The sequence below is a fragment of the Prionailurus bengalensis genome, chromosome A1 (assembly GCF_016509475.1).
Source record: "Prionailurus bengalensis isolate Pbe53 chromosome A1, Fcat_Pben_1.1_paternal_pri, whole genome shotgun sequence".
Taxonomy (NCBI): Eukaryota; Metazoa; Chordata; class Mammalia; order Carnivora; family Felidae; genus Prionailurus; species Prionailurus bengalensis.
Window position 1 is genome coordinate 79808743 of NC_057343.1, and position 24918 is coordinate 79833660.

The 24918-nt window shown below is 48.2% G+C and overlaps 2 long non-coding RNA genes across 2 annotated transcripts; one reads left to right on the forward strand and one right to left on the reverse strand.

Moving 5' to 3' along the window:
* Positions 1–10121: 10121 nt before the first annotated feature.
* Positions 10122–17671, reverse strand: LOC122484869. The gene is made up of 2 exons (XR_006297730.1): positions 17383–17671; positions 10122–10382 (listed from the first exon to the last, which is right to left on the reverse strand). It is a non-coding gene; the product is annotated as an uncharacterized LOC122484869 (long non-coding RNA).
* Positions 17672–21542: 3871 nt separating this feature from the next.
* LOC122468426 lies at positions 21543–23467 on the forward strand. Its single transcript, XR_006293246.1, has 2 exons — positions 21543–21771; positions 21901–23467. It is a non-coding gene; the product is annotated as an uncharacterized LOC122468426 (long non-coding RNA).
* The last annotated feature ends 1451 nt before the right edge of the window (positions 23468–24918 follow it).

A 24918-nucleotide genomic window follows, 5' to 3' on the forward strand; every position in this document is an offset into this window, starting at 1 on the left:
GGTCTTCTGGTGGGCGGGGCTACGGCATCTTAGAGCAGCACACAGCCAGCCGTCAGCCACTCCTCTGCCTCCTGTCTTCTGTGAAGTCCTGAAAGGTGGCTGGATGGCTGGGCATCGACAGACGAGAAGACCCATACTGTGCCGACGGACCCCAGTCTCCCCACCCAAATGGCTGTGATGCCCTAGGTGGCGGTGGCCTCACAGAGTCCACGCAGAGGCCACGGAGGAAGGAGAAGGGAGCATAAGGCTTAGGTCCTGTAACCTGGCTTTGTCATTAACCCAAACTGTTGAACCGAGCATTCACCAGACATCGGAGGCCGGGGGTGGGGGTTGGCGTCGAAGGGGTGCCCGCTGTTTGTAAAGTAATATTCATTTGCTCTTGGGTGTAGACACTCATGAGCCCGGCAACCCCGGCAGGGATTCTCCAGGCGGCCAGGGCAAGAATAAAACCTGCCTCTGAGGCCCACCCCAAATTTCTGGAAACTTCTGCTTCATAAATATGGTTGAAATGAAGATCTGCTTTCAAATTAAAATGATCAGAAAACTAGCATGTTCTCAGCTGATGTGTTTGGAGGTCCCCGTATCTGAAGATTTCTCATCCATCGAGTCTCCACAAAAGGTGGGTCCTGGTGTTTTCTGGTGTCAGGCCTGTGTTCCCCCTGTTCAAGCCGAGGCAGCATTTGGTAAACAGTAACTCCGTCTTTGAGGTCAGACGTCACTGGAGCATCTTCTCCGTGTCTGTAAACAAAGGCAGGCGCTCTCCCCTTTGGGGCCCAGGACGTTCCTGCACTTGTCTGTCCCCATACATGTTACATTGTGTTATGAGTTTTTTAACTCTCTCTCTCTGTCTCTCTCTCTGTCTCAGCTGTGCTCTCTCAGATGGCACAAATCACAACCGATGCTTTCCTGTCATATCAACATCTGTCCCAGTGGCAGATATGGGAAGTGAGTGAATCGGCCAGTGACGGCCACCAAAGCTGTCCTTTCTCACACCTGCACCAACCAGATGAAACAGGTTAATTTAAAATAATCGGTCCCCCACATAATGTAAGATAGTATTATACTTTTCTTTGAAATACCTTCTGCTGCTTTTTCTCCCACGGCACAAAATGATGTGGATAGTAAACAGATTTCTGGATTGAGGCTTGCCAACACTTTTCATAGGCTCTTTTTCTTTCTAGGTGCTCTGCCAAAGCACTTGACATAAGGCACCCTCATCAGGAATGGATAGATTTGTCTCCCTAGACGTGAGGTTCACAACAGCAGGTGAGCTCCGACCAGTTTCTGCCGGAGCCTCGGCGGTGCAGGAACAGACGGGGGGCTCGTTCTTCCTGGGGGACTGAAGGTAAGCCACCACCGCCGTAAGCTCACACCTGCAGACAACCGTTGTTCGCGAAGATTTCTCCCCTTCTTTCCGCGTACTCCCTCCGCGGTTACCCTGTGTACAGGTTTGGGAACTTACAAAGCAAATCACAAAACATAACAGGATGGCTAAGGGCTGATGAAGGTAACGTTCTCATCTAAAGGTGGAAGAGATTGGAGAGAAAGAGGTCTATGTTTCTAGAAGGACCTCGGAAGTCAGAGACGTCCTGCTCCGAACAGTGAAAGCGTCCGCCGTTTTCAATGCGAAGGTACCGCTGTCACACGATATCCCATCAATGCAACCCACACCCTTGCCTCCGGGCCAAGTGCGGGCAGACCAGAGTGTGTGCAAGGACTTTAATACCGAAGCTACCAGGCTGACCAATTTTGCGAGCACTGGTAAGCTAGTAGTGAGTCACAACTGATGCGGGGCCTCCCGCCTGCCAGTAATCTTGGCCTCTGCCCGTCCGGGCTGCCGAGATGCTCCTTCACGTAAACCATCTCCCTCGGCTCTGCCACAAACCCTTAACTGGTCCGCCTGCTTTCTCCCTGGCGGGCTCCAGCCTGCTCCCCACACAGCTGTCACAGTCGGCTTCTAAAGTGCAAATGATTGTTTTTACTCTTTTGCTTAAGAAACTTCAGGGCCCCAGGCTAAAGTGCCAGGTCCCGGAGGTTTGTAAAGTGCACCCCGGTCTGTGTGCACCGGCTGGAGCCTTGAACAAGCCACCCGTGCTCCTGCTCCAGCCGCACCCAGCCACCTGCAGATCTGGGAAGACTGTGCTTTTCTGTCTCCCTGTCCTTTCCCCCTCGGCGGTACCGGCTTGGGGTTCCTGGGTGCCCTGTCCCCTCTCGCTGCAGCCGTGCCATCTTTCTGCAGTGAGCGACCACACTGTCCTGGGTGGCCTCAGTGCACACTTTGCCCCCCCGCTCCACGTGTCCCACATCAGCATCAGGCCCAGCAAGTGCCCTGCGGTTAGCAGCTCCTCATCGATGGCCGAGAACCTGCAGCTTGAGGAGCGAGGGGTGAAGTCCCAGGAGCACTCATGGTTATGGTCCAGGGAGGGCCAGCAGACTGAACGAGCCCTGTGGACGTGAGCATCCCGAGACAGCTGCTGGCAGGTGTGGGGGGACCACCCCGGGCCTCTGTGTGTCCCGCTCCTTGCCCGCTCCCAGCCCTGGGCACCTGTCATACAGGGGCCGCTGCTTCTGGGGCCCTGAGAGGCTTCAGGGAAGCTGTGGGGGCAGCCAGGGATCCCGGGGCCGGAGGAAAGACAGAGGGAAAGAGCACGGAGGATTTCACGCACATCGACGATCACGTGTGGGGCTGGGGGTCGCAGTGCCCCCCTCTGAAGATAAGAGGCACGCAGTCCTGCAGGAGAAAGTCACCGGAGAGCACAGGAAGGCAGGGGAAGTGGGGGCAAGCAAGGAAGACGAACACCAGTGGGGGAGGACCGCGAATAGCCAGTAACCCGGTGTGTTCGTCTCGCAAATTCCGAGGCCAGCTGCTGAGAGCTCAGGGTTTAGGTGGAGAGCCTGCGGGAGGGGAAGCATGCGGGGGTCTCTGTGTCTCTGGCAAAGACCCTCAGGGCTCTGCGGATGAGCACCAGCTCCTGAGCACAGGGCTGACGAGCACGTTCAGAGAGGGCTCATCCAGAGAAGGCACCTTAAGGCTTCCCAAAGAGTTTCTTAAATCAAGTATTTTACAAAAACAAGCAGGTGTGTGTGCAGGTGCGTGTGTGATGTAAAAAGGGCTGTATGTGGATTATCTCCCCCCAATCTTTCCACCCTTCTTCCCCGCCAAAACTGGGAAAAGTTTTTATTTGGTTGAAAGGCTAGAGAATCTCCAAGTTCAGTGATGCTGCTTGGAAACCTTTATGCAGACCCAAATCTGGTCAGTCCCCCGCACTGGCAATGAATGACTCCTCCGTTGTACCTCGGGACATGCGACCTTACAAAAACCATCAGACAAACCTCCAAAAAGAAATCTATCCCCAGCAAACGTGCAGGGTACGTCAGATCACATGGTAAGAGCGGCCCTAAAACCCTCTTTCTGGAATTAGTTTAAACACCCACCTCTGTGTGTTGGAAATGAAATCAACATGGCAGACTCAGAGTCGCATTTCTGGACCTTTGACCTGACGTTTTTAAAGATCTTTGTGAGTGTGGTTTGCATGTGTAGAATTTGAAAGCGTTGGCCATCACTGCGTTTGACCTCAAACCATTTTTACCAGCTCTATAAATAGAAAGTATTGATGTTTTTACAGAGGGCTGTTCACTGTCTTGCATTTTCTCGGTGAAAAGCTAAGTGTGCTTCTGTCTACAGTGACAACTGCCCTCACCATGGAATCAAGTTTCCATTCCTTCAAAAGAATAAAACACAAAAGGAATGCATCCAGCCTGTTGAAAGAGCGTCTCCTGGGGGTGCCTTCCCACTTATTTTAGAGGCACCCCGTCTTTTCTCTCTCCCCCGACCCATGTGGCCATCAACGCCCAAAGCCGTGCTGTCTTTGGAATAACGCACTTGGTTCTAGAGCTTCTGAAAGATCCTTAAATGCAGTGCAGGCTTGGCCTCCCCCGGGGAACAGAGGGAACAGAGGGGCCCCGGTCTCTGATCATTGGAGCCTCCCTCAGCCCAGGGGTGCAGGAATCAGTCACTTCCTGAACGGAGCGTCACTGTCACACTGCTTTGCTTCTGAGCTTCAGGAGGACTTATAAATATGCATTTACAAATGCATCCCTGCGGTGGGGCAGACATAAATCCCCATAAACTGTCGCCATGCAGAAAGTAAATTTTACAGTGCTTGCCACGAAGACCGACTCTTTTCTGCTTCTCCAATTAAAACAACTTAACGTTTTGTGTTTGTTTTTGTTTTTGTTTTTGGAGTCTGAGATTCTCTCTCCCTCTTTTCCAATTTGATTTTATGACCTTGGAAATTTTCTCCTGGTGACAGTGTGGTTTTTTGTTTGTTTGTTTGTTTATCTTTTAGCCTACATCCTGTCAATGTTCCCCAGACCCCAGTCCGTTCACCTACATTCCGTTTATGCCTCTGTCTACAATATTCATCGTAAGACAGTTCGCAACGCAGGGTTGTCCGCGGCATGACTTTCATACACCCCTGCAAATATCTGCTCCCGGCCAAGCATTACTGAGGAGTTTCTGTGAGCTGTTAACAATAGATGTAAGGCTCCTGCATTTTCTCAACTACAGATACAATAGAGAGATGCAAAGTGATATTGCAAATTACGTCTACCACCCCCCCAAAAAAAGGTAGAGGGAGAAATTAGCCACTGTCCTTCCTCTGCCCCTCCCAGATGCCCGCCCCTCCCCCATGCCACCATCTGTGCTGGCTCTGGCACTAGATTTCTCTATTAACAAAGCCCCACCTAGTGATTCTGCTTGAATTCACCACCCCGGCCCCCCTCCCTCTCTTTGTGCCCCCAGAAAACACGATTCCCTAATGCTGATCCCTTTGTCTACAGAGTCATGATCTGAAAAGGCGCGCTGCCCCCCCCCCCCCCTTCGTCCCGGGCTAGGTTTCCAGTGCTGGTTCAGGTCACAAATCAGGAGAAAAATCAAGGGTCCTATCCTTCCTGATTCCTTTCAACAGTTTCTAGAACCCACCTCAGACAGAATTCAACTCAGAGTGCGTGTAACCCGAGAATACAAGGACACGCTTCCTGGTGGCTACTGGGCTCCTTAGAAACACCACTTCATCATGCAATCAGCGTTTTATTAAAAAATTAATGCCTGTGAAATGAGTTTTTGATACAAAGCCGTGTGCCTGTGACTTTTTTTTTTGTTTTAAAAACATCAGTCTCTTCAATAATTCATCTTTTATTTCTTTAGCCTTGCTAAATATTAAACAGGTTAAAGTTAAATATTTGAAAACTCGGGGCAGCTCAAGTCCCTCAGAGAAGGTCCAGGCGAGGCGCCCTAGTGCGGCTGCCTCCTGGTAGCATTTGTAACGTGCGGTGACGGGTGCTGGTGGCCTCTGTGGGCCAGATGTGTCCTTTGCTTGGATCTTCCCTGTGGGGCAAGCGACGTGGGTACCCACGCGTGCATGCCAACCTCTGAGCGGCTGCCAGCGTCCCGTTACCTGAGATTGATGGTAGAAACGAGGATTCTGAAACACAGGAGGATGTGTACCTGTTATCAGCGGCTGGGCCCACTCAGCTCCGAGAGAGAGAGAGAGAGAGAGTGCGGGCACTCCCCGTACGCAGTCAGCTCAGCCGCGGGGTTATCCGTCCCCCAGCTTTAGTTCACTCACTTGGGGGGTCACCACATTCCCTGCCCCCAATCTGATTCACTGAGGCAACAGCAGGGTCCCTTTCTTGCTGAATCATCTACATGATTTCACCTGAGTTGATCCGAGCTAAGAGATGTAAATGCCTTTCCTATCTGGCCCCCTGACAACACACACCCTTTTCATTATTAGCAGTATTAGTTTCCAGTCGGCCGAGGAATTAATTTTAGAGTGTGTGCTTGGGACATAACTTCCAGGGTAATTTTCCTCGGATGGTTTCTAAGCTGGCTATCAGCACTGCTACCTCTCCCTGACACCTTATGAAGACTGATGGCAATTACTACACTACTGACGTTTAAAAAAATTCTTTTCCTTGCAAATAGCACGTGCCCATCGAATGAGAGATGGGGGTTGCTTTAAAGTGTGTTGGGCTTTCGATGTCCACCATGGCAGAAATGAATGCTTGCTCAGAAATGGCCACTCAGAAACCTCAGCACAGACGCAGAGACCTTGCATCTCCCAGTCAGAACAAACATCAAAGAACAAATCACTGAAGGTCAAACCGTGCTGTGCTGACGGCTCTGGATCCAGCCCTCAAACAATATTTCCACCTAATGGAAGAGAGCAAACTTGTAAACTTGACCGTGTCTAATCTGACCTTCTGCGTCGAGGGCATCCATAGAGGAGCCTATGATGTCATCCCCAGGAAAACAGGTGGAAGGCAGGGAGTATGGCTTTGTGAAGAGCGTAGGTGCTCGGCTAGCAGGCGTGGGGCTGACTCCACCCGGGCTTCCCTCCCTCTGTCCCCTTCTTGGTCCGCGGAGCTCCACCAGCTCTGGAGCACACAGGCTTCTGATGCTCTTTCGAACAGAACCTTCTGATGACAGCAACAGAGCTTTTCACAAGGCAGAGAAAGCTGTAGGCAGCCGAGTGGACGGAAACACAATGAAAATGCTAATGGGAGGCTCAGATCCACTGCCATGTTTTATTAATGACATCTGCACCATATTTGTAAAATAATTTGCATAATATGTTAATTCTCTGAAAGAAGGGGGGGATGGGAGCTCATAATGGCATAGGAAATCAGCACTTTCCCCCACTATTCCAGAGCTTCGTAAGGCTTTCAATTGTATTTTTTTTTTTTAATAGGGATCCTTATTGGGCTTAGGTTCCATTTAGAAGTCAGTCAAGATTAAAGTTTGAAATCTACTTTTTGGGATATAAGCTCGTTAGTAAATGTTCATCAAGGCTTCAGACCCCGTAGAGTAGTTTTGTTTTTAAGACGAAGGAAAGACTCAGCAGCGACCGAGCCGCACGTGAGAGGAGACCAAGAGGGCTGGGAGCTCACAGAAGCGCTCAGAATCTGGTCCTGCCACTGGCACGAGGCTTCCTGGGTTTATACTCGTTTCAGTCATCAATTTGCTACTCTGGCACTTTTTTTTTTCTTTCACACAGTATGGAAATACCACACTACAACTCCTTTCTTAAGTAGAGGGATTTGTCAAAATTGTTCTAGAACTTTCTAAGGGGGCAACGAAAATACCGGGCAAAGGAACCAGTTGAAGGAAAAAGACTTTGGGGCAGCGCAGCGCCCTTGAGCACAGGACAAAGCTGAAGAGATGCGGATTCAGGGACCCTGGAGTAAACGCCAGGGCGGCTTTGATTCTAAGGATGCTGGGTGATGACTATGCTGATAGCACCCCTGCCCCCTGCCCCCTGCCCGTGCACAATTGAGCTTCCCCTTTTTAAAGTTTAACAGGTTACCCTTTATTAACACTAATGAGTGCTGGTCACGTAGGTATGCCCATTTCAGTGGTTTCAAAAAATAAAATTTGAATTCTCCTTGTTCCTAGTCCACTGAAGTTTTTGCAAGTTAGCAGAGTTCGTTTGTAAATGACTCTGCAACTTTGCAAGCCAGGGTGCTACGTAGAATCCCCGTGATCTGAAGCCTAGAAAGGAGGCTTTCTAAAGAGCATTCCTCAGACCAGAAACGCTTAGTCGCTGGAAAATCTGGGCAAATTTTACTCTGCGTCCACTGTTGCACTGTTGTAAACTGACGAGGCCCAAACAGAACAGTGCAGATCCCTCTCTTTTTGCCTTTGAATTCTGGAACACGTGACTCACAGAATCAAAGTAGTATTTAAAGTATTTAAACATGGCCACATAGGGGAGCGCCCAGGTGGCCGCCAACTTCGGCTCAGGTCATGATCTCAGGGTTCATGGGTTCGAGCCCCGTGTCAGGCTCTATGCTGATAGCTCGGAGCCTGGAGCCTGCTTCAGATTCTGTGTCTCCCTCTCTCTCTGCCCCTCCCCCCTCTCAAAATAAATAAACATTAAAAAAAAATTTAAACATGGCCACATAGGTATGGGTAACAACCAAATACTCTAAGAAGGTACAGAAAAAAGAATGAAAAAAAAAATTGTAGGTGCATCACCAACTCCTCTGTTTCAGGAGTTTTGTGGCCATCCAGCACCAGTAACTGTTGGGAGGAAGGGGTTATTCTTATCGGTTGGTCCAAAAGAAACATTTGTTATTTTGAGAGTTGCCAAATTGCCCTGAGTACATAGCTTCTCCCTTGACTTTTAACATGAAGCTGATTTCAAGCTCTTGTCATAATTTATTCTAGTTACTGAATGAGTTTAACACACATACTTCGTACACATAACTTAACACACATAACTTCACCCATTCCTTTCTCCTCCATTGAACACCTACTGTGTGCCCAGATACTGTGCCCTGTGGTAGGGCTGGTGTGTGAGAGGGTTCCTCCTTGAAGGCTGGGGAAGTGTGTTTCTCCTTTCTACCCACACTGTATTTCTCAGGTCAAGTTTCTGAGGCTTAATTGCTAAGTGGGCCTTGCCTTTGACAACCTGATTTCTTTCTATAAAAATGGGGAAAGGGGAAGCTCAGCATTTGGGCACCTGTTCTGTGGATAATAGCTGTCTAGAGGCGTGCTGTTTTGGTTTGCCTGCAACACTAGAACACCTGTAAACTCACCAAGAGAACAGCGGACCATGACCCGAGAAGGGGTGGTAAAGACTGTGGGACGCCCAACATTTCCTGCAACAACAGAACTAAGTCCTCCATTGGAAAGTTCAACAGACTTACGGGTTCTTCAAGCACCCTCTCTGATAATTCCCCCGAAACAAGCCAAAGACTGATGCCAACATCTCGTGGAAGGCTGTGCCTTCTTCCAAACTCGCCCCTGCCAATGGGAGGCACCACTGAATGTGTGTGCCCCCCACCAAATTCATGTGTTGGAATCCTAACCCCCCAAGATGATGGTATGGGGAGGTAAGGCCACTGGGGAATGATCAGGTCATAAGGGCAGAGCCCTCCTAATTAGGATTAGAGCCCCTTTTTTAAATTTTTTTTTAATGTTTATTTATTTATTTTGAGAGAGAGAGAGAGAGAGAGAGCACTCAACAGAGGGAGGGGCAGAGAGAGAGGGAGAGAGAGAATCCCAGGCAGACTCTACACTATCAGCTTGGAGCCGGACGCAGGGCTCAATCCCATGCCTGTGAGATCATGACCTGAGCCAAAATCAAGAGGCAGACACCCAACCGACTGAGCACCCCAGGTGCCCAGGATTAGTGCCCTTTGAAAAGAGAACCCACAGAGCTCCCTCGCCCCTTCCACCCTGTGGGGACATAAAGTGACAAGCCTGCAGCCGGGAAAGACCCCTCACCCGCCCAGCCTGCCACCCCAGTCCCAGATATCCAGCCCCAGAACTGTGAGTGATAACGCCGTGCTGTTTACAAGCCGCTCCGCCTGGCGTATCCAGTTCGAGCAGCCCAAACAACTTAGACGCTAGCAAACTGCTGAGTAAAATGCACTCTGTCTTCTGCCTTGACAAATGGATCTTCATAATTACAAAATAAATTAAACGTGCCTAGGTCTAGATGTTCTGATGGTGGGGTAGACATGTTTGGGGAGGCAATAAAATATTCACACACAAAATTAATAAATTATCATGTATTTATTTCATGCAATTTTCCTTGCCTTTATTTGAATAAAAATCACTGATTATGGTCGTATAATGAGGATATTTTTCACATATTTGTGTTCTACTGATGAAAATGGCAGGTTAAGCAATCTTTCTTGGGTCATGGTTTTAAGAGCTTTGTAGGCAAGGTTTTGTTATTTCAATTTGGAAAAATATCACGCCGCCGAAGCAACGGAAGTGGAAATGATACATACAATATTTTTAAAAACACTTTTAATATTTATTTTTGTGAGAGAGAGAGAGAGAGAGAGAGCGGGGGTGGGGAGGAGAATGTAAGCAGGGGAGGGGCAGAGAGAGGGGGACAGAGGATCCGAAGCAGACTCTGTGCTGACAGCAGAGAGCCTTATGTGGGGCTGGAACCCACGAACTATGAGATCATGACTTGAGTCAAATTTGGGTGCTTAACCGACTGAGCCACCCAGGCATCCCTGATAAATAAAATTCTTAAGGCAATTCACAGGTTGGAAAATAAAGCATGAGCTCTACATGTCATATCTGAACATTCCAATGCGGCTGTATGGGATGAATCATTATTGCAGAAAATATTGAAATATTATAATTTTGTCATATAAATGACTATTATTAACATAGCAATTTTCTCTTTAATCAGTAGCTGGACCCACAAAGTATCTCTTGAGTCTTTCAGGTTTTTCAATGCAGGGAAATTTTAAATAAAACCCCAAATTGGAATATGTCGTTCATGGTCAGAACAATCTCCTTAGACATTCAACTGGGGGTGATGTACCCAGGAATTTTCCTTATGTTAGTCCTGCAAAATACAAACCATACATTAATGAATGGCAAGAAAGCACATAGAAATATTCAAACAAGCTGAAAAGTGCTTTTGAAAATGTCATAGAAGTCTCATTAACTACTTTTTTTTTTTTTAATTTTTGTTTAATGTTTTATTTATTTTTGAGACAGAGAGAGACAAAGCATGAACGGGGGAGGGTCAGAGAGAGAGGGAGACACAGAATCGGAAACAGGCTCCAGGCTCTGAGCTGTCAGCACAGAGCCCGACGCGGGGCTCGAACCCACGGACCGTGAGATCATGACCCGAGCCGAAGTCGGACGCTCAACCGACTGAGCTACCCAGGAGCCCCTCATTAACTACTTTTATTAAAACAATTCACAATTTTGTGTTCAATAACCACTGAGTTCCCATGTAAAAAAATGAGTATCATGTTCAATCTTGTAACATCTAGACCTACATGTATACAGATTTAAGATCCAACTGGACTTATTCAATGTTGCAAAATGTTCCTCTCTGCATCTTTCTCCACCTTTGTGAAATCTGCACTAATTCACAAACACCTTTGAAACAAAAACTGATACCTGAAGAGAAGCGAGGTGTGGAATCTCCCCGTTGTTGGGAAGTGACACTTGATTATGCAAGAGTCTGTAGCATCCATGCTCTCTGAGAAGAAGGGTTTGACAAGCTAATTAATTTGTCTTTTCTTTTACCTCAGTCTTTCTGACTCACACTCCCTCTGAGCTGACACCCAGCCCCCACCTTCCATGCTGGTGGCTCAACGCAAGCCTTCCCCCATTTAGTCACCTCTCATGTCAAGGTCATAGCGATGGGTGCGGAGAAGGAATTCTGGGGATCGCACCGTGCTCCCCGATGAGCTATTTAGGGTTCTGGGCTGCCCGAGACCACACTAACAGCCACGGTAGCTGACCAGGAGCTGGGCACCGGCTGAAGTAAGAAAGGGGCGACTTGAACAACTGTCCAGCCATGCCATCGGGAGCCAGCTGATGACCACATTTGCCTGGCACCTGTAAGGCCCTCAGAATATTTATTAAGTGGGTGATGAGCGAATGAATGAAGGCAGGAAAAATGAAGAGAAAGCCATGCTTGCCATAAAGGCAGACAGGTGCATCAGCAAAGACGTGGCAGTTTGGGGAAGGGTCTCGGAAGTGGGGTAACTGGAGGAAAAGAAATCCACCTCCCAAGGAAGGTGAGCTTTCCTCTCTGGACTTGACCACCAGGCATTTTGTCCCTACGAAGCGACAGGATCTTAAGCAGGCCGGGGGTTCCGCCTGTTTACGTTGAGTGCTGTCTGGTTATAACCATGGCCAACTTTTACACATTTGGTTAACAATTTGAGGCTCTGCTTCCGAAATCTCAATGCTTCCTTTGCAAATTCAAAGAGAAATCCCAGAATCTAGCCAGAAAGTGAGGCTGGCCTTATGGTATTCCCACGCCCCGCTGAAAACAGGAAGACAGAACAGTGATCATGACCACCCCTCACAAAGGGGCTCCTGCCTAAACCTGTCCTCCGCTCCAAAAGCGGCGAGGGCTTCTCTCACTCTGGAGGGGCGACAGGTGCAGGCAGGGAGCAGAAAGCAAGATGAGGTCAAGAAACCAGAATTGATCTGTAAATAGAAAACAAACACTCCTATGCGGTCACAACCTACGGGGATCGCAGAAGAGCCACGTTTGTATCTATTTGGCCAGAGCACACCTGCCTTCCCCGCTGGGTCCTCAGCAGCGCTAGGGAAGAAATTCTGTGTTTCCCATCTTTGAATTCTCGGAGCTTCCCACCCTGCCTGGAACATAACAGGTGTGCAAGAAATGCCTGCAGTTGACTGATTCTCTATACCTTCCACAAGTTCTGCATTAAGCTCTCACCACGCCTGCCATGTCCTGGAGCTTCAGTTTTGTTCCCCCCTCCTTTTTTTTTATACCAAATAGGCAGAATTTCTAGATGACTCAGTGAGTGCGGTTCACCTCTCCCAGGTACTGTTTTTTTTTTTTTGGAAAAAAATTATTTTGGGGCGCCTGGGTGGCTCAGTCGGTGAAGCGTCCGACTTCAGCTCAGGTCATAATCTTGCAGTTGGTGGGTTTGAGCCCCGTGTCAGGCTCTGTGCTGACAGCTGGGAGCCTGGAGCCTGCTTTGGATTCTGTGTCTCCCTCCCTCTCTGCCCCTCTCCCACTAGCGCTTTGTGTCTCTCTGTCTCTCAAGAATAAACAAACATAAAAAAATTTTTTTAAATTATTTTGATACAGCCTGTATTACATTAAGGCCTTTAAACTCGAACTTGAATCAGAAACAGCCCAGAGTTTTATTATCGGGGACCAGCAAGGGTCATAGAAGACATACAGTTCTATTTTCCATCTATTTTCAGAAGGATGGGCTGAACATTCACCACACCAAAGCAATGATCTCCAACATTTAATTAAAAAGCTTCAAAAAAAAAAAAAAAAAACCCACAGACCGGTTTATTCCGGTACGTTCCTAGGGCTTCGTGTACTGTTAGAAATTCCATCCGTCTCTGAGCCTAAGGCCTTCATGCAGGGCCTCAAATATAGTAGTTGCTCAATAAATGCACGGGGAAGAAAGAAATGTAATAAAGGAAAGAAGAGAAGGAATGGAAATCAGGCATGAACCCAGAGGGTCTGCTTCCCGCCCTGCCTAAGTGGCAACGCCAACTCTGAGACTTTTTTCAGGCTCTGACCTTTGTGGGCAAGGGTTCCCGAACTTCAGAGGGTCCGTGGGTAGCAGCTTGTTAAACCACAGACCCCGGAGTCTTTCCGTCACCCGCTGTTAACATTCCTATTCAGCAGGTCCGGAGTGGGGGCTGGGACTCTGCCCTCCTCACAAGACTTGGGTACCAGTGATGGGGGTGGCCCGGGGATCAACAGGGACAGAGAACCGCCGGCTCCCAGGAGCACAGGTTCAAGCTCTGGCACAGACCCCAAACTGCTTCCTGAGAAAGACTACAACTTTACATGCAGCTGTCCCTACAGCCCCGCTCTGTGCCGAGTGGGGTAGCCTTCCCTTCGGGTTTCTTGATTTTTTAAGGGAAGAATTAACTCTGTCCCTGTTTATCTGGCCACCAAGGTTCCTGTGTCCGTCCCCACTCAGCAATTAAGGCGATCCGTTTCCATGCTAACGACCGTCACTGTTATCTCCGGCCGTCCAGCTGCCATCCACAGCCTGCTTTCGGGGAAATAATACTGGGGAAGATAATCTAAGGGAGGCTGTGATGTAGATATGCTAAGTTCCATCTTTGGACCCAATTAATGGCCGGAAAAAATAAACGTGTTCATGAAATTATACCTCAATATCATGTCTGATTTTTACTAAAAGTTGCCCCAAGCTATACGTAAATGAATACTATCGATGTACTTGCCGTGAAATGGTGGTGATAAGACTGCAGTGTAGTGTCTGAATCTTGCCAGCCGGGCGTAGGCCACGCGGAGAGCGATCTTCCCTTCTGTGAGTTACCGGGAGCTGCTACCTCTCACGTGCTATGTTTCCTGCTCCCCGGGGCTGCCAGGAAGCTCAAAGTTTGGGTTTATTTTATGCACCTCGCCACTGTAGCCTGCTTTGTTTCTGATGCACTGAATTTTTCACATGGTGTTTGTTTGTTTTCTTCTGTTTTGTTTGCAAGATGCCTGAACTCCCTTTTAGAGAGAGGACAGATAGGGGTTCCCGCGAAGTCACAGTGTTACTGTGATAAACAGCAAATGTGTGCAATGTTACTTTATTATCGGTTATTACGATGAACACGATGAAATAGTCGCCCATGGTAACCACGAACGATCCTCGTGTGTGGCCCCCGCGGCCACTGCCCGGCTTGTACTGCTCACGTCCGTCCTTTCCTCCCCACCCTCTTCTCTCAGAAGGGACCCAGAAGGTTCTCCTATTCATCCTCTGTGGAGTTCTGAGCTGCCCTCTTCCAACTTCTCCCCACCTGAGTTCATGGATTCACCTCTTGGCAGGTTTCACCTGCCTCTGAGCCCACGGCTCTCAACCCAAACTTCCAGCTACAGAATCTCTTCAAGTTCCGGAACCCGCCACAACCAAATAACACCCTGCTACTGTTGTGAAAGTGGGTAAATACTACACACGTCGAGAGCATGAGATTGCATTTGGAGAGTTCACTGTTCTCAAGGAAGACGAAAAAGCACAAGTTGGGATAGTACCCATGTGCCTTGATAGAAAGCTCTACTCTGTAATGTGGGTTATCTAGATCCTTACTTCTCCGCGCAGATCCTTGGTTATCTATCCCTCTTGCCCATGGCTTCTACCTGTTACTTGAAAAATCCATTCCCCGGGCAAATAGGTTGCAAAGCCCCTCGTCTTCTCGGAGACACTTGTTACAGGGGATTTGGGGGCGGGGGAAGGTATACTTGTAACGTACTGAGTCTTGTGTGTTCTTCATTGTAAGATGCACCGTTGTTTCATGTGCCACCAGGACAGGAAGAAAAATAATGCCCATAAAACTGTGAGACAAGGCTTTCTTCTCATTTCAGATTTCTGATTTCTACCGATTGAGGTTTTCAATATCTTATTGAGGCATAACTGACACTCAACAAACTGCATATCTACTGTTCAGTTTTTGTGTGTGTTTACCTGCGATGCCATGGCCACTATCAAGAAAATGAACTCACCCGCCACGTCCAGATGTCTCCTCCTGCCCCTTCGTCGTACATCCTTATCCCTCCCTCCCACCTCCACCCTTCTCCCCAGGGAAATGCCGATCCGATTCCTGTCTCTACACAACATTTTGCTAGAATTCCATTTACGTGAAATTGTACAGATTCTTCTTTGTATCCTACTTCTTCCTTGCAGCAGAGTTAAGAGTCATCTACTTAGAATAAATATCACCAGTTCATTTATTTAGTGCCGAATGGTGTTCCATTGTGTGAATAGACTGGTTTGTTTATCTGGTCACCTTTCATGGGGGTTGGGGTTGTCTCCACCTTTTGGATATTACAAAATAACCTGCTATAAATACTTTCGTTCATTCCTTATGTGAAAATATGCTTTCATTTCTTTGGTTTTATGACCAAAAATACAGCCTATCTTGGTAAATATTCTGTGTGCATTTGAAAACACTGTGTATTCTGCTTTGTCTACAATTGTCAGGTCAAGTTGGTTGGGAGCGTTGTTCAAATCTTCTATGTTCTTATCGGTTTTCTATCTTTTTTAATGTTTCTTTCTTTATTTTTGAGGGGGGGGAGTGGAGGGACAGAGAGAGAGAGAGAGAGAGAGAGAGAGAATCTCAAGCAGGCTCCACACCATCAACACAGAGCCTGATGCAGGGCTCAATCCCATGAACTGTGAGATTATTCTGACCTGGGCTGAAATCAAAAGTTGGATGTTTAATCAACTGAGCCATCCAGACTATCTCTTTATCTTTTTGTATCAATTACTGAGAGACAGGTATTGAAATCTCTGGGTTTTCTGCTTCTTCTTGCACATCTCTCGGTTCTTATCTCAGGTATTTACAAGCTCTTTTTGGTGCATAAACCTTCAGAAATGCTGTATTCTCTTGGCGAATCGATTCCTTTGCCTTTATCCAATGAACTTTCTTATCCTGTAAGTGTTTTGTTGACTGAAATATCGAGGGGTTCTCACTACCCCCTCATGCTGTAGGATTTACAGCTAAGTCACATGTCATTAGGGCAATGGCAGATTGGCCACCTGTGCTTAGCAGGTGCATAGGGATTTCAGGGATGTTACAATGCACAACATCAATGTATGCTTAGAACTGGTGATACACGGACATTACAGGGCGGTTGTGAAACTGATTCTTTTTAACGGAAATCTCGCAGGAATGTTCTCTGGCAAGTCTTCATTCACCTTGGGTTGCTGTTTCGACAGTCCAAACTCTTTTCAGCAGTGCTATACAGTGACGTGATAGAGGCAAAGTATCGATTTGGGCACACTGTTAAAGGTGGTAGGTGGGGGGCGGGGCGCCTGAAAGGCTCAGTCAGGTAAGCGACCGACTCTTGGTTTGGGCTCAGGTCATCATCTCACGGTTCGTGAGTTTGAACCCCTTTCAGGTTCTGCCCTGACGGTGTGAAACCTGCCTGGGATTCTGTCTCCCTCCCTCTCCCTCTCTCCCTCTCTCTCTCAAAAATGAATAAATAAACTTAAAAGAAAAACAAGATGGAATGTTTGTTTCTGCTTCTCCCTGAGGGGACAGTCACGAAGTCCTCGGCTCGGGCTGCCCTCCTCACGGGGATACTATCCTGCCTGTGCCCGTTATTTTGTGAAAGATTTCCTTACTCTTGTAAGTCTGTCTGCATTCTGGCCATCACCGCACGCGGAAGACGCCCCAAATGGAAACCGTTGTCTTCCCCCACGCTCCCCGGTGTCTACACCGGGTAATGAAATAAATGTGGATATGGTCACATGCATGCCAGCATGTGTGTGCGTGTGTGTGCACACAACACGCACACACACACACACGCACACACACACACACACACACCGTGATCCCCATTCATTTTGCCCGCTATGCTCTTGCCCCGAAGTCCCTGTGCCTGTCACCTCTCCTGGATCCCTTCCCTCCCTCTCTCCTTCCCCACATCACACCTGTGCTTCAGCGGCCCTCAAATCCCCATTATGCCTCGGGCGTGCGTTTTCCCTTCATTGATTTGTGCCAAGAATACACTTAACTTTTAAATTTACATCTAGAAAATTATTTCTTCTCCACTGACACAGCTCCAAGTGTGTCCCTCAGCAGGGACGCCCCACGGTCTCAGGGCACAGTTAGCCGCTCCCTCTCATCTGTGCCCTCTCCCCACTCATACCTGTGCTCAGGTGCTGGCTGACCGTTCCGGCTCCTCCTTGGGGCTGCGTTCTAAGGAAACATCACCTATTTTGTTAACGACGTCTCCTCTACTGTCTGTCATACGCCTCAACCTGTCAGCTGAAGGCTGCACGTGAGACAGCTTCCTACCCTCTGCCACTCTTACAGACCCCATCCGGAGTCTGGCCTCCTCCAGTCTCCCGGGGGAAACTCACAGGTGCCTCCTTGCTCCTCCCTCCTCCGCCTGTGCCACAGCCAGTCCCGGTTGGCGCCGAGGTCTGTACGCTGCTCTCGGGTCACCTGTCTGGTGTCGTCCACGCCCTCAGTCTTCCCGTGACAGGGTCATGCTCCAGCCATGCGCTGCCCTTGGGTGTGTGCCTGCAGTTCTCAGGTTATCTTATTAACTCTCCATATAATGGGAGGGGATATTTATCTACCCTTTGGAAGAGCATTATTTCTGGGAAAAGAGCCTGGATTCCTGGCAGAGGGTAACCGGGAGGACCATTGCCCTGTAAACAAAATCGCATCCGTGCCGCACCTAAACGGTATGTTCTAAAGGGCTGTGTGCCTGCAAGCCAGCCCTGGCCAGGGCAGGGCCCGGGCATTCCGCAAATGTTTGCCAGGACCCTGGCCCCTGCTCTCTAGAACATTCTGGGTTCTCAGTAGTGTGAAGCAAAAGAAATAATTTCCCTAAGCTTACACTGGTAGATCGAGACCAAATGAGAAACTGATAAAAAATAACTCTGAAAACTCAGCATGTACTGAACTAAGATTGCATTTTCATGACCTTGACCTTGAATTACGGCCATACCCGAGAATGGGAAACAACATTGATCAAGTATTTTGGAAATCGGTAAAAAAATAAAAATGGCAGATGGTCAGAGGGGAGAATTCATACTTTTATTCATTCATTCGAGTCAAATCCAGTCCTCCCCTCTGCCGGAGGACAGGAACGGAGACCTTCATTCAGGTATTTCCAAACAATCAAAGTGCCCTGGTTTTTAATGTATTATCCCCAAACGGGAAACTTTTCTTAATCTACTCATCGTTAAACTTGGGAAAATCTCCTCGGTTCAGCTTGTGAAATAATTTGCCTAATGCTTAAGCTGATTGATATTTTATTTTTGCTGGAATCTCGGACATTTTCAAAGTCAGTCGGCTTTTACAAATGGACGAACATCCCCCAGGCACAGTGTGCATATAAATAGAAGCTGCACACGTCGGGCTTCCTCCTCAGATCATAATGTTAAGGATAAATTTTAAGTAGTTTTCGAAGTCTCAACAAGTAGGTCTACCTTCTAAGGAGCCGTATACATTTTCTGCAGATGCCCAGAGCTGTCCCAATACGTGTGTTAATGTCCTGAAGAGAAAGTAATCTGAATGTATTGCCTCAAGGTCACGTATGTGGATTTTTAAATTTAATATTGCTTGCTTTCCCATTCAAAAGAGCGTTAACCATCTTCCAGTAAAGAAAGTAATACAATTCGGAGGAATTATTTCAACTACATAATTTTCAATAATTCATAAATGCCTCAGGATTTATTTTAAAAGAAAGAGTCATCACCAGATTGCTTACATTAATTCTTGTAAAGCCACGTTCAAAATTCATTTTGGGCCTCTGACAAAGCTTTTATGGTAAGGATGTTTTGTTTTGTTTTGTTTTGTTTTGTTTTGTTTTTTTCATTTATTAAATTCACTTATGTGACAGTTAACAAAAGCTGTTGAATGCTCAAACAGGCTATCATGTTTTCAGTGTGTTGAAAAATGTGTGTTATATTTGCCTTTCGATTATTAAAGAAAAAAAAAAAGACGGAACGGACTTTTCAGCTGGTCTGCTCCTTCTTAGAAGTTTCTAGTTTACTTTTGGCCCCCCAGCGCCGGTCTGTGCCCCCAAATCCAACAGAGATGTTTTCGAGAACAGTTTCTGTTCTCGAACAAAACAAGAGTTTATGATTCACTTTCAGACTTTGTTCCTTCAGGCTAACTTGTTTGTCTGAGAAAACAGATTCCCAACCCCTGCGCTCAGAGCAGGATCCTTGTGCCCCTGTTTTTACTCCTCTGTGGCTCAGACGACGTGACTTTTGGCCCATGAAACATGCACGCGAGGCAAACGGAGAAAAACATGATAATCTTGTGAGGTCTTTTCCAGCGACACACCGTCCCCAGCAGAGGACAAGGGCAGGCATGTAAACTGACCCAGCAACGAGGGACAGAGACGCTTAAAATCCCCCACCCTGCCGGCTCCCAGAGGTGTCTCTGCCCTGTGTATCTGGCCTGCCGGGACCTGCCAGCCTGTTACATTTGGATACATTTATACCAGCCATTGGCAACTTCTTCCTGTTTTCTTCCTAGCGGCTCCCTCCAACTGCTCAGTTCATCCTCTGCTGGGTGCTGGCTCCCTGCTGGAGTCTTCTGCCTCTGCTCCGGTTGATTAAAATTACTGTCCCCTTATCTCCCAGCCGGCCACCTGCTCTGAGCTCTAAACGCAGGTGGCCACATCTTCCAGTGGAAAGACAGGAACCTGCTCCCTAGCCTCTACTCGTAGGAACACAACCGCGTGGAGGGTTTGCCATGCAAATCAGCTAGAAGGCCCAGTCCCTGCATTTCTATGCAGTAAAGGAGAGATAAGGGCCAGTGACGTTTAAACACCTCTCCCTTCAAGCTTGGAAAAGAAAAAGGCATTGTTGGCGAGTGGTAAGTATGGAGCACCAATGTCCTACGGGTCATGCGGCTCAGCGAGGCCTCAGTGTGCACTGACACCGTGGGGAGCTTGGCCGTCACCCCACAACTGTGCAGGTGTAGTTGCTGTCGTGATGCAGGGGCACCCACAAGCTTCGGGGCAGTGGGATCAACCAGCTCCCTGGAAGGAAATTGTAGGCCCAGCATCTGACCGGAACTGGCCCCCGTTAGGCAGAGAAGGAAAACAAAATACCCACCCGTACATCTGACTCGTGCTTTGAGTCAGGAGGTCCCTCCCGGGCAATGCAGGTGCAGGGGGGGAGCCTGGGCCTGGTCTGCTCTGCGCTCGCCCCCTCCTGCCTGGCGGGAAGACACAGGGGGCCTGCGGGCAAGGCGGGAATAGTGATCAGAAGAAGGTTCTGGCTTCCTGCCACCTCCTCCCTGACCGCTTTGAACCTCAGAGTCCCCTTAGCGCCAGATGGGTTTGCCCCCCGCAGGGTGTTTGAGGATCCCCTAAGAAAGCACTTGACGGAACTCTGAAAGGATTGCCTGGGGCTCGTCCGCTCTTTGCGACTCCATTTCTTCTAGATCTTTCCCCAGCTACTTTTGCCCAGCTCTCCTCCGCTCTGTCCTCACCAGTGATCCCTTATTGCCTTCAGTTTCTCCTTTTACCAGCTTTTCTCCCTTCTGTCTCTATTTTTGTGTTCTCTTTCTCTCTCCTCTGTACCAGGGAATTCAGAAAATGTCAACAAAAGCTTACCTTACCATTTCACCCTCGTTGGCAAGAAAACAGGGCTAGAACCAGATGCATCTAAATTAGAAATGTTCCTAACATACACACGATCACTGCCTGCTAGAGACAATGAAGGACGAGACTGTACCGCTCCGATAACTTTGCTGAGAGATGAGAGAATTGTGTGTGACTTTCTGCTCGGCGTTTTCAGTCTATTTGTTTTTTTTATTTTTATTTTTTTTTTAAGAGAGAGAATACGAGTGGGGGAGGGACAGAGAGAGAGACAGGGAGAGAAAGAACCCGAAGCGGGCTCCACACTGTCAGCGAGCAGCTCGATGCGGGGCTTGATCTCACCCGCCATGAGATCGTGACCTGGGCCTAAACCAAGAATCGAATCTCAACCGACAGAGCCACCCAGGTGCACTAAATGTTTTCAGCCTAAAGTAAGCTTATCCTGGGGCATCTGGGTGGCTCAGCAGGTTAAGCAGCCGACTTCAACTCAGATCATGATCTCACAGTTCGTGAGTTCAAGCCCTGCATCAGGCTCTGAGCTGACAGCTCGGAGCCTGGAGTCTGCTTCGGATTCCCTGTCTCCCTCTCTAAGCCCCTCTTCCGTTCGTGCTCTCTCTCTCTCTCTCTCAAAACTAGATAATTAAAAAAAAATTTTTTTTTAAGTAAAATAAGCTTATCCTAAGAAGCTAGATTCATTTCCTGTTAATACACAGACCAAGTGCCGAGGACACACGCACGCGTGTATGCGTGAAATCTTTTTCCGTAAACTACTGTTGACTAAAAAATACTTGCAGGCTGCAATGGTAGAATAAAGCATAATTTAGAAATTATTTTTCATATTATTACAATAGGAACCGAAAGCGGAGATGGTGGGGAAGAGAAGAGGGACAGAGAGGGAGGGCAGGAGGTGGGGAGGAGAGAGGGAGGGACGAGCAGGGAGATCCAGCTGAATGTAAACCCGTGGTGCATAATGGATGGCACTAGTTCCCAAAATCCTGTCTGTAAAAAACATTGTCAGGGAAGTTTTATGTCAATTTGAACCCAGATCCTTGTCCCTCACCCCGTGTCTTCTGACCTGGGAAACCCGGGGCTGGCGTCCTGGGGGACCTGGGCTGGCGTCCTGGAACCGACCCGGCTCACACGCCCTGCAGGGAACCTACCTACAGGGGTTCACTTTCAGGTTAGTAAAATTGTCTCCAGATCCATGTTTCATGCTAGATTCCTCCAGGGAACTCTGACGATAAGGGGGTTGGTTGCCAGATGGGGTCTAGGCATCAGTCCTTATAAAATCTTCTTCCATGATCCCCAGGCTCAGCCCACGTCTGAGGTGACTGTCTGGAGGGTATCAGCTTTGGGCTCAGAAAACCTAGGACTCCAACACCCTGCTGTGTGACTTTCGACACATGAGTCCACATCTCTGGGCCTCTGTGTTCACCTCTGGAAATTAGGGGACAAATCGTTTCCGCCCCAGGGATGGGAGCAGTGGTTCTTAAACTAGGCTGCCTCTCACAATCATCTGGGAGGTTCTGCCTGGGTCAGACCCCACCCCAGCGGAGTCAGAATGTATGCCAGCAAAGCCAGGCTTCAGTGTTCGTGAAGCTTCCCGGCCGACCTCCTGCTCAAGAGCCCAAGGTTGGAGACCAAGTGCCCTCTCGTGCTGGTATCTATCAATCTGTGCTCCTAGCAGTAGGGCCTGGGGGTTTTGTTGGCGGCCGGGAGCGACTGGGGTTGCTTCAGAACCGGCACCTGCAGGTGGGGGGTCATCTACTGGAAACAGGCAAGCGTCCTAGTGGAACAGAATAGTCAAGAGAGAGACAAGGGGTTTGCTTGGGTCTAGCACAAGACAGGGGAAGCTGAAAAGACTGGATGTGCCGTCACTTAGCAAAAACTTTGGTTGCAACTTGTGGTCATTTTTTGTGTGTGTGTCTTGGATTGAGGAGTTGATGCTGGGGCATCTCGAATTCTCCTCCTGACTTTTGAACTCTCACCTGTCCTCTTCCCGGGCGAGTTACTGATGCTGATGTTCTCAGTCTTTCCATCTATGAAAGGGGAATTTCTTTGGTATCCATCTGACCTGAGACTCTGTGTGATAGGAGCCATCATATAACGCACACCGAGTGTAAAATCTCGAGAAAGGTGTGTGAGCTTCTGGGGGGTTCTCCCACTAGGACGGTCTAATTTAAAAAAGAAAAAGAAAAAGACCAAAGGTATTTTCTCCATACCGCTCACATAAAGACCGTGCTTTCCGCGTATTTCTACAAAGACTGCTCTGTGTAAATTTTATGATTGTTACGCACTATAATAATTAAGTAACAAAAAGCTATGGGGAAGATTACTTTCCCTGAGAATCAGAACAGTGATAATGAAACAGGGCCAGTAATCTGGCTTTAATGAAATGGGGAATCCAACCCACTACATCAGAGAAAGCAATAAAATGTGTTCCCATATCAATAAAACTCAATTCTCTATGTTCTTATTATGTAAATCAATACACCCTGCTCCCCGAAGAAGACAGCGCCTTGCCCTGCTGTGGGTTTTTGTTTTGTTGTGTTGTGCTTTTTCGGGGATACCTTACAGCTTACTTCGTACGCAATTAGTGAATAAACAGGTCTGTTTCTGAAAAGTCTGTTCATCACATCACTAGATTGCCTGGATGGCATTTTCAACGGCGAAACAATTTGCACAGCAGATACACGCTTACGGGAAATTAGGCAAATGGTGGAGCTTTAATGCATACGGGCAAGAAATTAATGTAAAATTTGTGGGTGCTCAAGCCACTCTTTCTAGTAATCCTTCCAAATCTGTATTTCATCTAGAAAGCTTTTATTTTAAAACCAATTTAAAAAGTCAATAATCATTAAATATGCAGAGACATCTGTGTGCTTCCTGCGTCGTATTTCATTCCAAATTAGGCCATCCGTGTTTTGTCTGTCTGTCTGTTTGTTTGCTGCATCTGTGGGGAACGGGGTGATGTCAAAATCAATTATGCTGGATCCCCCAACGCCGATGGTTCCCCCCCCCCGCCCCCGCCTCCCTTGCAGACGTTACATGAAAACTGCTCTTTCCCCGTTGGGCCCTTGAAGGACGGGGGAAGAGAACGCTGCCCACTGTGCGTGGCCCAGACCTCCTTCCCGGGGCCCGGCCTGCCCTCTCCGGATGGCCTCTCTCTGATGTCTGCGTGCCGCACAGTTGGCTCTGGGGGCCCACGCTGCCTGTTCCCCACTCTCGAACCCGTATCGTTCGGTGGGCCTCTTTCCACCTTGACATTTTGACACACTGACAACGGCCGAGAATTTTCCTGCCTGCCCCTGCGGATTCCGAGGACTGGTTTTCACGGGACAAGGTGACCCCCTTTGTAAGGGCATGTCCTCGGGGAGCCCGTGGTGACCTCACCCAGGCCAGGACGCACTGGGTACAGAATATAACTTCTTGCTATTTGGCCTCTGGAGTCACTCATTCATTACACAAAGTCTTTATCTTTGTGCACATCCTGGAACAATACTCTTAAATAAATACTCTCCGAGGCATTTTACTCCATGGTTATTTACTTTGCATTTCCATGATCTCAATGGAACACAGAAAGGGAGGAGATAGAAGGCTTGGCAAACAATAATTTGCCACCATCTACGCACAAGGGGACAACTGTGAGGTTCATTGTTCTGTTTTAAAAGAAAAACACGTCATTGACTTGACATAGTGCATCTGTGTGCGGACCAGAGTCATTTAGGAAATTCCACTTGGCAAAGCCCACGAGGTGACCTCTGTCTCCAGAGAACAGAGGCCACGTGGCCATGATTCGTCTTGCAGACCCAGCTCTCAGCCCGGAGGTCTCGGGCAAGTCCTTGAGATTCTGAGTCTGTTTCCTTCTTCGGTCAGGGAATAGGTGTCCCACCTTCTCCTCCCCGTCCTGTGTTGAAAGTGAGCAGCTGTGCCCCGACCGCACCCAAGTCTGAAAAGCCAAGGGAAGACATACAAAGGCGTGAATTGGCAGCCCGCTTTGAAAGTGATCATCCTGACGTTCTGGGCCTGGATTTACCAGCAGCAGCATCGTCGTATTATTATTATTAGCAGGAGTTGAAAAGCCCGATGAGATTAAAAATTATTTTTGAAAGGGCTTCGAGTCCACAAGTTAAAAAAAAAAAAAAAATCAGAATTTGTTTTGGACGCGACCACATTCGTCAATGAGACTTGCTACTCGAGTCCCCTGCTTCTTCCTCCTCCTTTTCAACTCTGAGCACAAAAACCTGCCCTCAGCAAATACACAGATTCCCATGAAAACGTGCCAAAAGGAAAACAAGGGCGGGAGAGGATATACGATTCCTCAAGG